We start from the raw sequence: 13184 nt of genomic DNA on the forward strand, positions 1-13184 counted from the left end.
TTTTAATCAGGTTTACAATAACAAGCATGGGCTCCCTCCTGTGGAAGAGCCCTCTAATCCAAAAGTGGTCTGTTGCCCATTTAATCCCTGTTGCACCAATGGCGTACTTTGCCTGTGATGTTGGTATTGTAGCATGCAGGATTTATGTCTATGAAAGAGCAGCGCTGGTTTCTTACCCAGCAGCCTGGATAGCATGTTTCAGCACCATGAAGGCTCTCCAGAGGGGTCTGGGGAGAGTGTCTTCAAGTCCATTTGATTGTGATTTCTTTCTGTCCTGGCAGTAAAGTTACAGGGTCTCCAGTAATGGTGTCTTACTGTCTGGTTCTGGTGGAAGCCAAGAGCACTGGCAGCGGCTTGTGTTGTCTTGGGGCTTTCTTGATTAATAACCAGAGCGAGGCATCCCACTCCTGGCATTAAGATTTTCATGCAATAACCCATGCTTTCTGGAGGATCATTGTCCACTTATTTGGGGTGCCTGTGTCCTAACTCCTTTTTAAGATTATATTTTTCAAATAGCATACAAAATAGTGGTTAATTGTGATTAACCCTCCCCACTCCTTCCTCTTCTCTGTCCTCGCCCTCATGCCTGCCTAAACCTCCCAACATCCTCCCTAGATTCATACCACCTCACCCTTCAAGACCTCCCCTGCTCATCATGGATCCGTTATGGCTTTCTCAACTCTACAGATACTGCAAATTGGACATAGAAATCTATAAATCTAAACTACAAGAAATGTATAAATCCATATTGGGAAAGGGTGTGCTGAACAAATTTTTCATGTAAAAGAATACCAAGAGTTTCAAATGATTTATTCAAATACTGTATTCTTGAGGAAGGAGATATAACTACCCACCCCTTAAGTGTTATCTGTACAGAGTGACTTCCTCCAAAGGAGTTTTATATGGAAATGGGGGAAACAGTTTTTATATTATCCTAAGCAGTGATTTCTTAGACTATGACTTCAAATGTGCCCTGAAATAAAAGCAAAAATAGCTTAGTCTGGTAGCACATGCCTTTACTGCCAGCACTTGGGAGGCTAAAGCAGGCCGATCTCTGTGAGTTTGAGGCCAGCCTGGTCTACAGAGCAAGTTCCTGAACAGCCAAGGCTACACAGAGTAACCTTGTCTCCAGAAACAGAAACCAGACAACCAAATAAACAAGAGGACTACTGTGCTCTATAGTGATCTTACTCTGAGTGTATGGCCAAAGAGAACCATGAAAAAACATGGAGAATCCGCACCCATATGCTCGCCGAAACAGTGCTCACAACAGGGACATTCTGGAATCAACTTAACTATCCATCCTTGCATGAGTGGGTAAGAGAATATGGGGTGTGTGTACAACAGAATACTAATCTACCTTTAAAGGGACTCCTTCCTGTTCCAACAACGTGGATGAACCTGGAGAATAAGATAGTAGTGGAATAGTTGAAGCACAGAAAGACAGATACTATCTAACTTCATTTCGTGTTGTATATAAGGAACCTGAACATACAGGAACAGCACCATGGTCGTCAGGTTCTGAGACGGCATAGGGCAGCAAGCGTGTCAGGAGTTCCGCTCTGACAGGTTTCAGCTCTGATGAACGTGATGCATTCAGGGGTCTGTGGCTATAAGGTGCAGTGACCGCAGTTAGGAACATGTATGTGAAAGTCACTAGGGAGGATCTTCAGTGCTCTCACCACAAAAACGAAGATGAACAGGGAGGGGGTGGGCATGTTCCTTGGAAACACTTTAATCATAGCAAAGGCACAGGAATTGTAGCATGACCACACAGGAAGTGTATACAATTTCTATTTGCTACACAGACCTTAAAAATAAATATTTTTGGAAGAAAATAAATAAAACAAAATAAAACCTGTTGGTATTACTTCATTAGCTGAGACAAATGTACCAAATTTATTTAATAACTTAGGGGAGTGGGCAATGAGATGGCTCAGCATAAGAGCCTGAAGACCTGGGTTCAGTCTCTCACCAACATGGTAGAAGGAGATAACTCACTCTCTCAAATTGTTCTTTAACTTCGACAAGTGGCCCTGATGCCAGCCCTCAATAAACAAACAAACAACAAAACAAACAACAAAATAATATTAGAAATTTAGAAAAGAAGTTACCAGGAGAACCTGGCTGTGAGGTTTTGAGAACATGCTATATATAGTCTTTGTTACATTTTTGTTTGTAAATTAAGTTTAAAGAAAAGATTATGTCCAGGATAAGAGTTGATAATTCAAGTTTAATTTCACCATGCTGAGAGCCTGAAGGAAGGAAAATAGCACTTTGGATTCTCCACTGATGCTCATGGAGAGCCGGGCAGTTCTTCCTTAGCTGTTGTGTTATAAAATTGTAGCACTGAGTTTGCAGAACCCAAGAAGCAGCATCCCCAAATGTCCTCCCTGGAATTTCCTACTGGCATGACTGCTCCCTTGCTTCTGCCCAGCAGCAGTCCCTTGAGTGGCATTTGCTGTCCTAGTTAATCAGAGGATAAGAGAAATGAAGAACTCTCCTCTTCCCCCTCCCACTGAGTCTCAATGGGCACAGGAAATGTAGGTCACATTGCATCACATAGCAAGGAGCGAACAGGAAGGTATTTAGGAAGTGCTGCTAGCCCTCTTTCCATTCGCTCTTCAGAAATGGGCCTTGAGCCTGGTTATGATGAGACACAGGAACCAGGGGCTTGTATTCATTTTGTCATCCTAGAGTGTTGTGCTTCCAACCGGGGATAAAACGATCTGAATATTTCTGCACTGAATTTGTTTAAATGGCACAAACCAGCTACAGGAAGTCTCTTTGTCTCTACATTTTTATTGTCAACATTGTAGAAAAATTTTATTGACTTAATCAGGTTTAAATTATTGAGGCTGCCTTCATGTCCACACAAAATCATCATTTGGTAATCATGTAAGTAATAATATATCTTGAAAATGACATATAATCATAGGCTCAGTGGCATCTTGAGTAACACAAAAAACCCACAAATATGTTCTTATTTTTAACCCATAAAGTATGCTGTTCATGGCTCTCAGCTTTAAATGGAAAAAGATCTTATGTAGTTTAAAATACAACAAAGCCTTTAAACATTGTTTAAATTATTTCTCACACAGTGTATGTATTGCTAGCTCCTTTGTGAGACACACACATTGGCTGACATAAATGTGTGTTACTGACATTGTCACTAACAGCAAATCTGAGAGCCAGAACAAGGCTACTGTTCTATTCTGTTTCTCCTTCCTCATTATCTCTATATCTCTCATGATAATCAATCCACTTAGGTTCCGAAAGTCAGATGATAAAATGTTTTAAAAGGCTTGTGCATTTTCTATCCACATCACAGTATCAAAACCTGGAAACTTATAGTAAGCGGCACTGTATGCACTTGTGTGATTCGGTCACTTGAGTATTTTCAAGTAGTCACTTCCCCAGACCAGATGCACAACCACCTGAACCCTGCAGATGTCCCCCTTTGCTGTCCCTTATGCTGGCCTGCACCTACTGCCTCCCAGCCCCCACCTTCTCACAGCCACCAACCTGGTTTTTCCAGCCTTATGATTTTGTCATTTTGATAGTGTTGAATAACAGTTAAAATTGACTTTTCTTTCTTCCTGAGAAATGAGCTATCATGCTTGGCTCTGAAATCACATATGAATAAAATTCCCAGTATTCTTTGCAACTCCCTGGCTGAGGCATAAAATACGAACTCATGCCTCAGAAGCACATATGTTAGTTAATAGACATAACATTCTTTAAATTTTCCCTCTATACATGAATATATGTATGTCTACATAAACATGTACATGTCCACATATGGTGCACGCCTTTAATCCCAGCACTGAGGAGGCAGAGGCAGGCAGATTTCTTTCTTTCTTTCTTTCTTTCTTTTTTTTTTTTTTTGTTTTGGTTTTTTGAGACAGGGTTTCTCTGTATGGCCCTGGCTGTCCTGGAACTCACTCTGTAGACCAGGGTGGCCTCGAACTCAGAAATCCGCCTGCCTCTGTCTCCCAAGTGCTGGGATTAAAGGCGTGCGCCACCACCGCCCAGGACAGCCAGGGCTACACAGAGAAACCCTGTCTTGAAAAAACAAACAAACAAACAAACAACAAACAAACAAACAAAACCCCCACATCCACGTAGACACGCATACATAAAATAAAGATAGTTAATAGCATACATTTATCCCCCTAGGCAGTGCCTTTACTGTAAGACTCTGGTAGTGACTGAATAAATCATTTATCTGATGTTGACCTTCATTTTCCTTGTATGTGTTCTTTGTAGGGTTATGGTGATTTAAAACAAGATTATGCATGTATTCTGTTCAGAGTAAGCATTCAGTCAAAGGCATTAATAACTTTGGCTTTTGAGAGAGATGTCTGCCAGATCCTTATTTAACTTCTTTCCTAAATGGTCTTGTAAGATTTGCAAAGAATGACCTGACTTGAGGATATCTATGAATTTTAGAATTTTTTTTTTTTTTTTTTTTGGATTTGGTTTTTTCGAGACAGGGTTTCTCTGTATAGCCCTGGCTGTCCTGGAACTCACTCTGTAGACCAGGCTGGTTTTGAACCGCCTGCCTCTGGCTCCCAGAGTGCTAGGATCACAGGCATGCGCCACCACTGCCCGCTGAATTTTAGAATTCTTTAACCTCAAATCAGTAACAGCAAAACAAAGGCATTCCTTTGGTAGGGTATTTATTGAGCCTGTAAGCCTCCCTTCTCTTCATTCAGCTTTGTGACTCTTTCCTTTCCTATCAAAACAAAATAAAAATACAGTATGGGGACAGGAATTTAGCTGTAGTTCTCACCCCTTTTCCTCAGCGTTCCTGGGTAGAAAGGTGTTTTTGTCCGGGGGAGATGCAACATAGGTCTACTCTCCCCAGATAGTGATGCCACAGCAGATCAAAGCACAGATACCACCAACCTACATGAGCCAGTACGTTCTAAGGGGGTCACTTACAGGAACAGAAATGACTCAAAGACAGCTGCGTCACCAAAATCCACCCCAGCACTGGTGACAGCTCACAGAAGCTCAGAACCTGGAGCAGGCTGTACATCCCCAGGCAGTTCTGCAGGCAGTTCAGCAGGTTGGAGAGTGTCCTTCAGGGATCTCAGTTGGTCTGACTCTCTTCTAGGCAGCACTGCTGGTTTCTGCTTCTTCCAGGCAGCTGGTCCGGTCCCAGTGTCTTTGCAGCTTGGCCTTTCTGAGAATGCCTTTCAGTGTTTATTGTTTACTTGGGCAGGGAGGAGCATACTGAATCTGGTCAATATTAGGGACTTCCGGAAGCTGTTTTGAGTGAATGTTTCAGTCTGGGAGGAAACTTAGTAAACAACTGACATCTGCAGGTGCAGTTGGCTAGGAAGGAGGGTCAGTGTTGGAGAAGCTGCTTTCTGCCATAGCTTAGCTTCATTCAGTTCCTTTATAAGGCAAGAACAGCCCCTGCTGGGCATCTAACACCTTTAGTGATCGAGCAACTGTTTGAGCTTACCCGCCATTGTAATCTAATTTAAAAAGAACTTGTTAAAACTCACCATGTCAGACCCTGGGCAAACAAAGATGAAATGTTATGGAGCCTGGATATGTGTGTGTGTGTGTGTGTGTGTGTGTGTGTTCTCTATGTTGGGTATTGAACCTTTGGTCTTGTACATGGGATACAAGTACCCTGTCCCTTTGCTTCAGTCCCAGCTGTGAGCAGGTGATGTTGGGTGTTAGCTGCATTCTCCTGCATCATCTCACTTAATTTCCTCTCAGAGAGCGATGCACTAACTCTTACCATGTTCATTTGCCATCCCTGTTAGTATGCGAGTGTTTCTTCATCCTGCAGGAGAATGTAGCTACAGTCAGCTACAACACATGCTATTGTTAGTGTCATATACTTCTGTAAATTGTAATTTTCTGACATGACAAAGAGATGCATGACAGGGATATTTATTGTAGGTTTAGTGCTCAAGAGTAATGGTAAAATAGTATAGTTTAGTCGGACTTGATAGGGAAAAAAAGCTTTGCTGACCTCTCTCAACTGAAGGAAAAAAGAGCCCAATTACGTCAGCGCTGCAGCTGAGAGGGGGGATTCTGGAGCGATGTGTGCCTGTGCTCCAGGAACTGAGCGCCTGTGCTCCAGGATCTGAGCGCCTGTGCTCCAGGATCTGAGCGCCTGTGCTCCAGGATCTGAGCGCCTGTGCTCCAGGAACTGAGCACCTGTGCTCCAGGATCTGAGCGCCTGTGCTCCAGGAACTGAGCGCCTGTGCTCCAGGATCTGAGCGCCTGTGCTCCAGGAACTGAGCGCCTGCGCAGAAGCTAAGGCGGGAGCTCAGGTGGAAAGCTGAGAGCAGCTGAGTTATGTGTGGCTGTGTAGAATCTGTAGAAAATGAGGCTTCTTTAAGAACGGCGATCAGTGTGTCTGTAGTCCCAGTACTGGAGAGGAAGAGGCAAGAGGGTCCTTTCAGCCCTGTCCCAAAGGGCCCGAGGTCCAAACAAACAAGTCACCTGAGGGTGGGACAGCATTAGAACAGACTACAGAGACCCAACTGTATGTCTGGAGCTAGGCCGGCGCTGCTGCCATCCTTGCGTGCGGATGAACTTGGCTTTCTCTACATGGGCTGTTTCTATGCTTGGCGCCTGGGGCAGTGAGTTTTCAGGGAGCAATCTTATGGCCTGTTATGTCTGCTTGGCCTTTACTTGGCTTTTGCAGAGGGGAATCTCTAGGTCATGCAAAGTGCATTGATACAGTTTTTCACTTTGATTTTCCAAGAAAAAATCCAGTTAGGGTGATAGTAAGGGCCACTGAAGTCAGAAGAAAAGAGGTTGGGCGCCGTGTTAGTCATCCTCACTGTGGTGACCTGCTGACGGCTGGACCTCCGCTCAGGTAAGACCTAATCCTGAATTGTGGATTATAGTTTTTTCATTTGAGACAGTATTCTTAGAAAAACAGTGTAGGCTCAAGAGGTTCGAATCATAGCTTCCTTTGGGGGACAGACTAAAGAGAAAATGGATGCAGCAGCCAAGTAAGTGGTTTGCAGAGTGTGTGCCCATTGCAAGACAGTCAGGTAACCTTTGGAGGGGAGCTTGCCTCTGTAGCCGGATTTTGGAATTTCCAAAATGAATTTTGTGTGAACCTTCCCTGTGTTTAAATGCTAGCAACAAATCTGTGTATTTTTCACCTCAAGATCAGCATGGGAAATTAAAAAAATCATTATCATCAACAGCAAAAACAAAACCAAAAAAACTTGTGTGTTGTGTGTTTGTAGGATCAAAGGGTGCAGAGAAAATATGAAGAATTAAGGGTCACAACTGACATGTCACAAAATACTTTGCTTGCTCTAAAGGCAGGCCCTCTGTGTTGGACGGAACACACCCCTGGAGTGTCTGTTTGAATGTACCGCACCAGTCAGTCTGAGAAATCTTCTTGTCTTTCAGTCTTTTCCTGTGTAGAACAGAGACTGGGGTGGGCTTTCAGGGTTTTGCTTTTTCCAGCTCAAACTTACAAAAGGGATCAGGTGGGTATCTGGCTGTCCTTGCTGCTGCTGCAGCCTGTGCAGCCTGCTTCTCCAGGGCATAGAGCACCTGCCTCACATTAACATTCTGGGCTTTGCTATGAGGGCAAGACGCTTTAAGAATCAGAAAGAAAGCTTGTTCTGTTAATATCTTAAACCAACACTGTCTTGCTATAGCTTACTAATTCTTCCTTTGCCAAGAGTTGTATAATTTTGACAGACTGTTTCATGTATGGAGAAGAGATCAGTATCTTGAAGGGGACATAATAGCAATGCCAGTCAGTTTTTCCCTGTGAAAGTCAATCTAACACTGCCTGTGGGTCTCTCTGTTTAATGTGAATTACGGTATATGTCCAAACCCTTGAGTGTCTTGTTGTTTGCTTTATATCATTCAGATCAAATCTGCCTTCTTGTTACTATAAAATCTGTTAGTTTGTTAGACAAAATTTTGTTGTTGTTGTTGCAATTACCAAAAATCAGTTGAGAAAAACCAAACCTGCTTGTAAGGAAGTAATTCTGTGTGGTACCGCTGAGTGCTGGGAACTGTAGAATGGAAGGACTTTGGGAACGATGCTATGGAAGGGAAAGCCAAGCCTATCCTTGCTATCCTAGGCAGAGACCGTTTCCCAGTTCCCACGGTCAGAGGCTTCTCGAGAAAATTCACTCTGACCACTATATTTCTTATTCTTCCATCTCCTTACTGGCCCTTCCTGTAGACTAGTGAATACACAGGCTATTCCAGCCTAAATTAAACTAAATAAAACTAAACTAAACTAAGCTAAACTTCTCCCAGGTCCTGGTTCCAAAGAGACTAGGTTGAGCGTCTTGATCTGAGGACTTGTGTTAGGTCTGGGCTGTGACAAGGACTTGAGCCTTATCTTACATGTGTGACTAGAGAGGAGGCTCCCTGGGGGGAGGTGGCACCTGTGTGGATTGAGAAACTGGAGCCTGCTTTTCTGAGGACTTTGGAAAAACAAAACAAAATAAAAGCAAGCTCAAGCACTGTCTTCTGGGTAGGTTCTCCTGTCCTACATCTACAAATCTTCATATAAAATAATCACTACAAGTTAAGTGCTTATTACATAAGGAGGTATTGAGTAAAGAAAGGTTTGACGGGTTTGGGCCTAAGAGTTTTGTGCCCTGGAAAGAGCACAAACCAACACCTAGGGACTGCATTCCAGTTCCTGGTTTACTGCTCTGCTGGGCAGTCTGAGTAAGCCATGAGGCCTTTGTCTGTCTGTCTTCCTCCAGTACATGGGTCACAGTGGTAGCACTTTGAACACACAGTTGTTGTGAGTCAGGTGAGAGGCCTTAAACAAGTGTATGTGTTTTCTAATAAAGATCCATGACGCTTTTTCTAAGCAGGGAAGTTACTATTTTAAAATGCGTATTTTAGTAAATACTACTACCATTTTTTCTGTAAAGATAGGTTTCCCGTAAAACACAAAGATATTGACTAATGAATAGTGAATTCTTTAAAAGTCAAGTTTATCTCAGAAAAGTTTACCACACCTAAGGGCCAGTGGCTCCTTGGATGCTTTGGAAAATAGCTGGAGTGTCATGCTGGAAAGTTGAGACATGGCCTTACCTGGTGACTTAGGTCAGATGAGGGCCGTGCACCAGCTCTAGTTTGTTCTGAAGTAGCCGCACGCAGAGAGAAGGGCCGCTCTATCCTAACGCCTCTGTAGACTGCGGCTGTTGAGGTACACATGGCCTTGCCTGGTGACTTAAGGTCAGGTGAGGGCCGTGCACCAGCTCTAGTTTGTTCTGAAGTAGCCGCATGCAGAGAGAAGGGCTGCTCTATCCTAACGCCTCTGTTGACTGCGTCTGTTGAGGTACTCTGAAGATAACTGTGAATAAAGATTTTTTGCATACCTGTAAAATGCTTACAAAGGAAAGAAAGCAACTGGCTTAAGACAGATGTTGAAGGAACTAGAAGCTTTTTACTACCAGTAAGACAGAACAGGAACACTAAATTGGAAATCCAAAAATTTTTAAAGAAAGAAGACTGGCAAAGAATTAGAAATCAGAAGAAAACATATCTCCCATGAAGACAGCAAGGAGGCTTAAAACATTACTGAATAGCATTTTGTCAGTGAATGAAACTGAAGCTGTGTGTAGAAAGGGAAGGAAGAAGATTGTAACTTAAGAATAATTTAAAAGCTATAAAGATAATTATGAATAAGTGGAGAAAATCTGACACAGAATTTTAGTCATTGACTTCCTGGGATAGTGTATTAGTATCTCAGCACCTCGAGGCATAGAAACATGTACATCTGAGGTGTGTGAGAATAAAAGCCCCCAACAGTCTTCTCACCACTGACCTTGTTATCTAGCCAGTGGAAATTATAGTAGACGTACATCTATAGTGAATTTTCCATAGGAGATCAACCTGTCTGTGGTTTTTGTTTCTGAGACAGGGTCTTACTATGTAGCCTTGGCTGTCTTGGAACTCACACTGGAGCAGGCTGGCCTTGAACTCACAGAAATCTCTCTCCCATGTGCTGGGATTAAAGGAGGGCGCCACTATGTCTGAACTGCAAGTTTTATAGTCTGACAGTACATACCTCACAGCCGGCTTGTTACCACTATTTGCTGCTCTCTTCTGCTTTCTTAAGTCGAGGACCACCGTTTAAACATCAGTTTGTTAGTCATCAATCCTTTGACTCCATACCTCACTGCTTCCCCTCAAACTAAATAGCACCCCCATTTTACCTTCACTGCACATATATAGGAAGGTAACGGGGTCACTGTTTTCTTGTGCTTTTTAAGTAAATGGACTGAGCTTTTCTTTTGCATTGCTTTTATATCCTGTTGAATCGCAATGCGCAGAGTGAGCATCCCAAATAGCCAGTGTGTGCCTGTTAATTTAAAGGTAATTTGACAGGTTTCATAGACACAGGCTTTCAAATAGCAACATTAAATATTAAGTGGAAACTAATTAGTGGAAATTCACACAGTGATTTTTAAGCCCAAAGATATTGACTCTGTACATATTGAATAGTTATTTGTTCTTGATTTATTGTAAATCCACAGTGAATTTAAATTTATCATAAAAATAAATTGCATTTCTTGAAGATTTGTTAAAGTGCCTGAGATTTTAGCTGTTTGGTTATTCAGACCACATGTAATAATTTAAAGTGTGTGACAACTAATAAGATTGTAGATTTCTGATTAGCTTTGTGTCTGCTATAAAATTCAGTCCTTTGCCACCTTTTATATATATATATATATATATATATATATATATATATATATCTGAACAGATTAAGAAGGAAGTACTTGCACAGCTGCAGCAGATGAAGATTCACTGGTAAACCAATCAGGAGTCTTGTCCTGCACCCCAAAGAAAAAGTAATTGACTATTTTGATGTAGCAGAGCCAAACGAATGTATTACTTCCAGTTCTAATACAATTTGAGTGTCACTAAGGGATGATTATTTTTATAATTGAAGTATCTGAAGAATCTAACACTTTCAGTATAATTTTAAAGACATGAACTTCTTAGTGTTAAGTGACAGTGGATATAAGGAATGCGATAGTGTTTGGTATTTGCTTCTTAGCTCAAAATCTCCTGAACAGCACTGCTTGCCATACATTTATCAAAACTTCAGGAATCTGTTTGCTACAAGTAAAGGCATGCACCTCCCCACCCCCCCAGCCTGCTTGAGGGATTCTTGGGGACAGGACTCCTGTCTCTCTACTAAACTGTGCCCACCTACTCTTTCCATAGGATGTTGTCTAGTATGTCCGCTCTTGTGTCTTCTGTCCCCATGGCCAGCTCCCCAAGCTTGAGCTCCACCTACTCCTCCCACACAGCAGAGAACAGAAGCTGGGAGAGTCCTGAGTAAGACGGGCAAAGACAGAAGAGTCAGGCAGACCCAGGACACCTGGTGCCTTTCCAGGCTGACAGGGAACTCTGAATGCCAGACAATCCTGGAGTCTCTCAGTAACAGTGGTCATAGTGAGCTTCTCAGGACAAAGTGCAGTTGCCGTTTGAGCAGGCGATGCCTGAGTTTCACAGAATTTGGAAAAAGGTAAGGAATCCTGAAAGAGCCTAGTTTTAGTGTGTGTGTGTGTGAGTGTATGTGTGTGTGTGTGTGACATTTATTTTTGGCATGTTTGTTTGTGTGTTACTCTATCTTGTGTTTGTGTGTACACACGGATCCCATGGAAGTCAGAGGACAGCTTGTATGACTTGTTTCTCCTTCTTCATCAGACGGGTCTGGGAAATAACTAAGGGTGTCAAGCTTTGTGGCCAATGCCTTTTCCTAATGCACCACCTTCCCTGGACCCCTTGGAAGAGTTTAGATTAGTGATTCCCTTATGTCTCTCCTTGAAGAGAAGCGGGGTGGGGAAGTGGGGCCTTATAAGTTACAATTCAACTTAAGATTGCAGATGGGAAGGACTAAAGAAGCTTCAGCCTCAGAAATAGATCAGCATATACTTAGGCAACAAATACATGGTTCAATCAGGTCCTAAGCAACTGTAGCAGAAACAGGAAACATTCTGTATAACCCGCACATTCATCTGCAGAGATAGCACTTTCACTTTTGCCAAGCCAAAATGTGAGAGCTTTAGGAATGTGGCAGTTCTACATGTAAAAGAACAAGCATCTAGTCAGCTCTGCCAGCTCTCTGCTGAAGGACCAGGATCTTCATTACCATGTACAGTATTCATTGTGAAATTAGGCAGGTGCCAAAAAAAAGAGGGGACAGGGCTTTTCCTAGGGTGGCTGGCTGTTGGCTATTGTAGGGTCCAAGGAGTAAAAAAAAAAATTAATAAATAAATTGAAAAATGCCAGAGAAGCTCCTTAATGCTCATTCACTTCTGCATGCAGAGATTTCCTGTTGGAGAGAGAGAAATAGATATAACTTGCATGACTTGAATACCACACTGATGGGAGCATTGCGTGATACTGTAGCAAAGACTCGTACAGTGCCAAGGAGTAAATAAGAGGGGACAGGAAACTAGAAGCCATGCACTTGCAGACCGGCTCAGCAAACAGCACTCAGTCCTTGGGCCAGGTGGGACTGGGAGAATGTGTCAGGCCCAGGGCCAGGCTCTTTCTCTCAGGCACTGTACGTGCTATGCTCTCTTTTAGGCACTAGGGATACCTTGATAATCCAAAAGAATACAAGGTCCTCATACTAAATTCACATTTTAAACCAATAATTAAAAATTACATGTATTTGTTACATATAGTATGTTGCTTTGAAATACATACAGTGAAATGACTAAACTGAGTTAATGTTGCTACACATGGTTGATCTTTATTTTATATTTAGAAGTTTCTTTCTGTTTCTCTCTTTGTCTTCTCTTGGTCTCTGTCTCTGTCTGTCTGTCTACCTCTCTGTGTCTCTCTGTGTCTCTCTCTCTGTGTCTCTCTCTCTGTCTCTGTGTCTCTCTCTCTCTGTGTGTGTCTCTCTCTCTGTCTTTCTCCCCCCTCTCTGTCTCTCTCTCTGTCTTTCTTTCTCTCTCTCTCTCTCTCTCTCTCTCTCACACACACACACACACACACACACACACACACACATTCTGCTTTGTTTTAAAGGCAGGGCCTTACTATGTAGCTCTAGCTGACCTGTATAGACCAGGCTGCCCTTGAGTGCTGGGATTAAAAGTTTGTACCACCATGCCCGTCTTAGCAATTTTCATGTATACATCAACTATAAATCCCACATTATATGATCATTTTCTTGA

General features: G+C 42.6%; 1 protein-coding gene across 3 annotated transcripts in view; it reads left to right on the forward strand.

Annotated features, from left to right (window-relative positions):
* Positions 1-13184, forward strand: part of Atxn7 (ataxin 7) — a 159555-nt gene that overhangs the window by 22912 nt on the left and 123459 nt on the right. The window lies entirely within an intron of this gene.

This window comes from Apodemus sylvaticus, chromosome 8 (genome assembly GCF_947179515.1).
Source record: "Apodemus sylvaticus chromosome 8, mApoSyl1.1, whole genome shotgun sequence".
In the NCBI taxonomy this organism is placed as follows: domain Eukaryota; kingdom Metazoa; phylum Chordata; class Mammalia; order Rodentia; family Muridae; genus Apodemus; species Apodemus sylvaticus.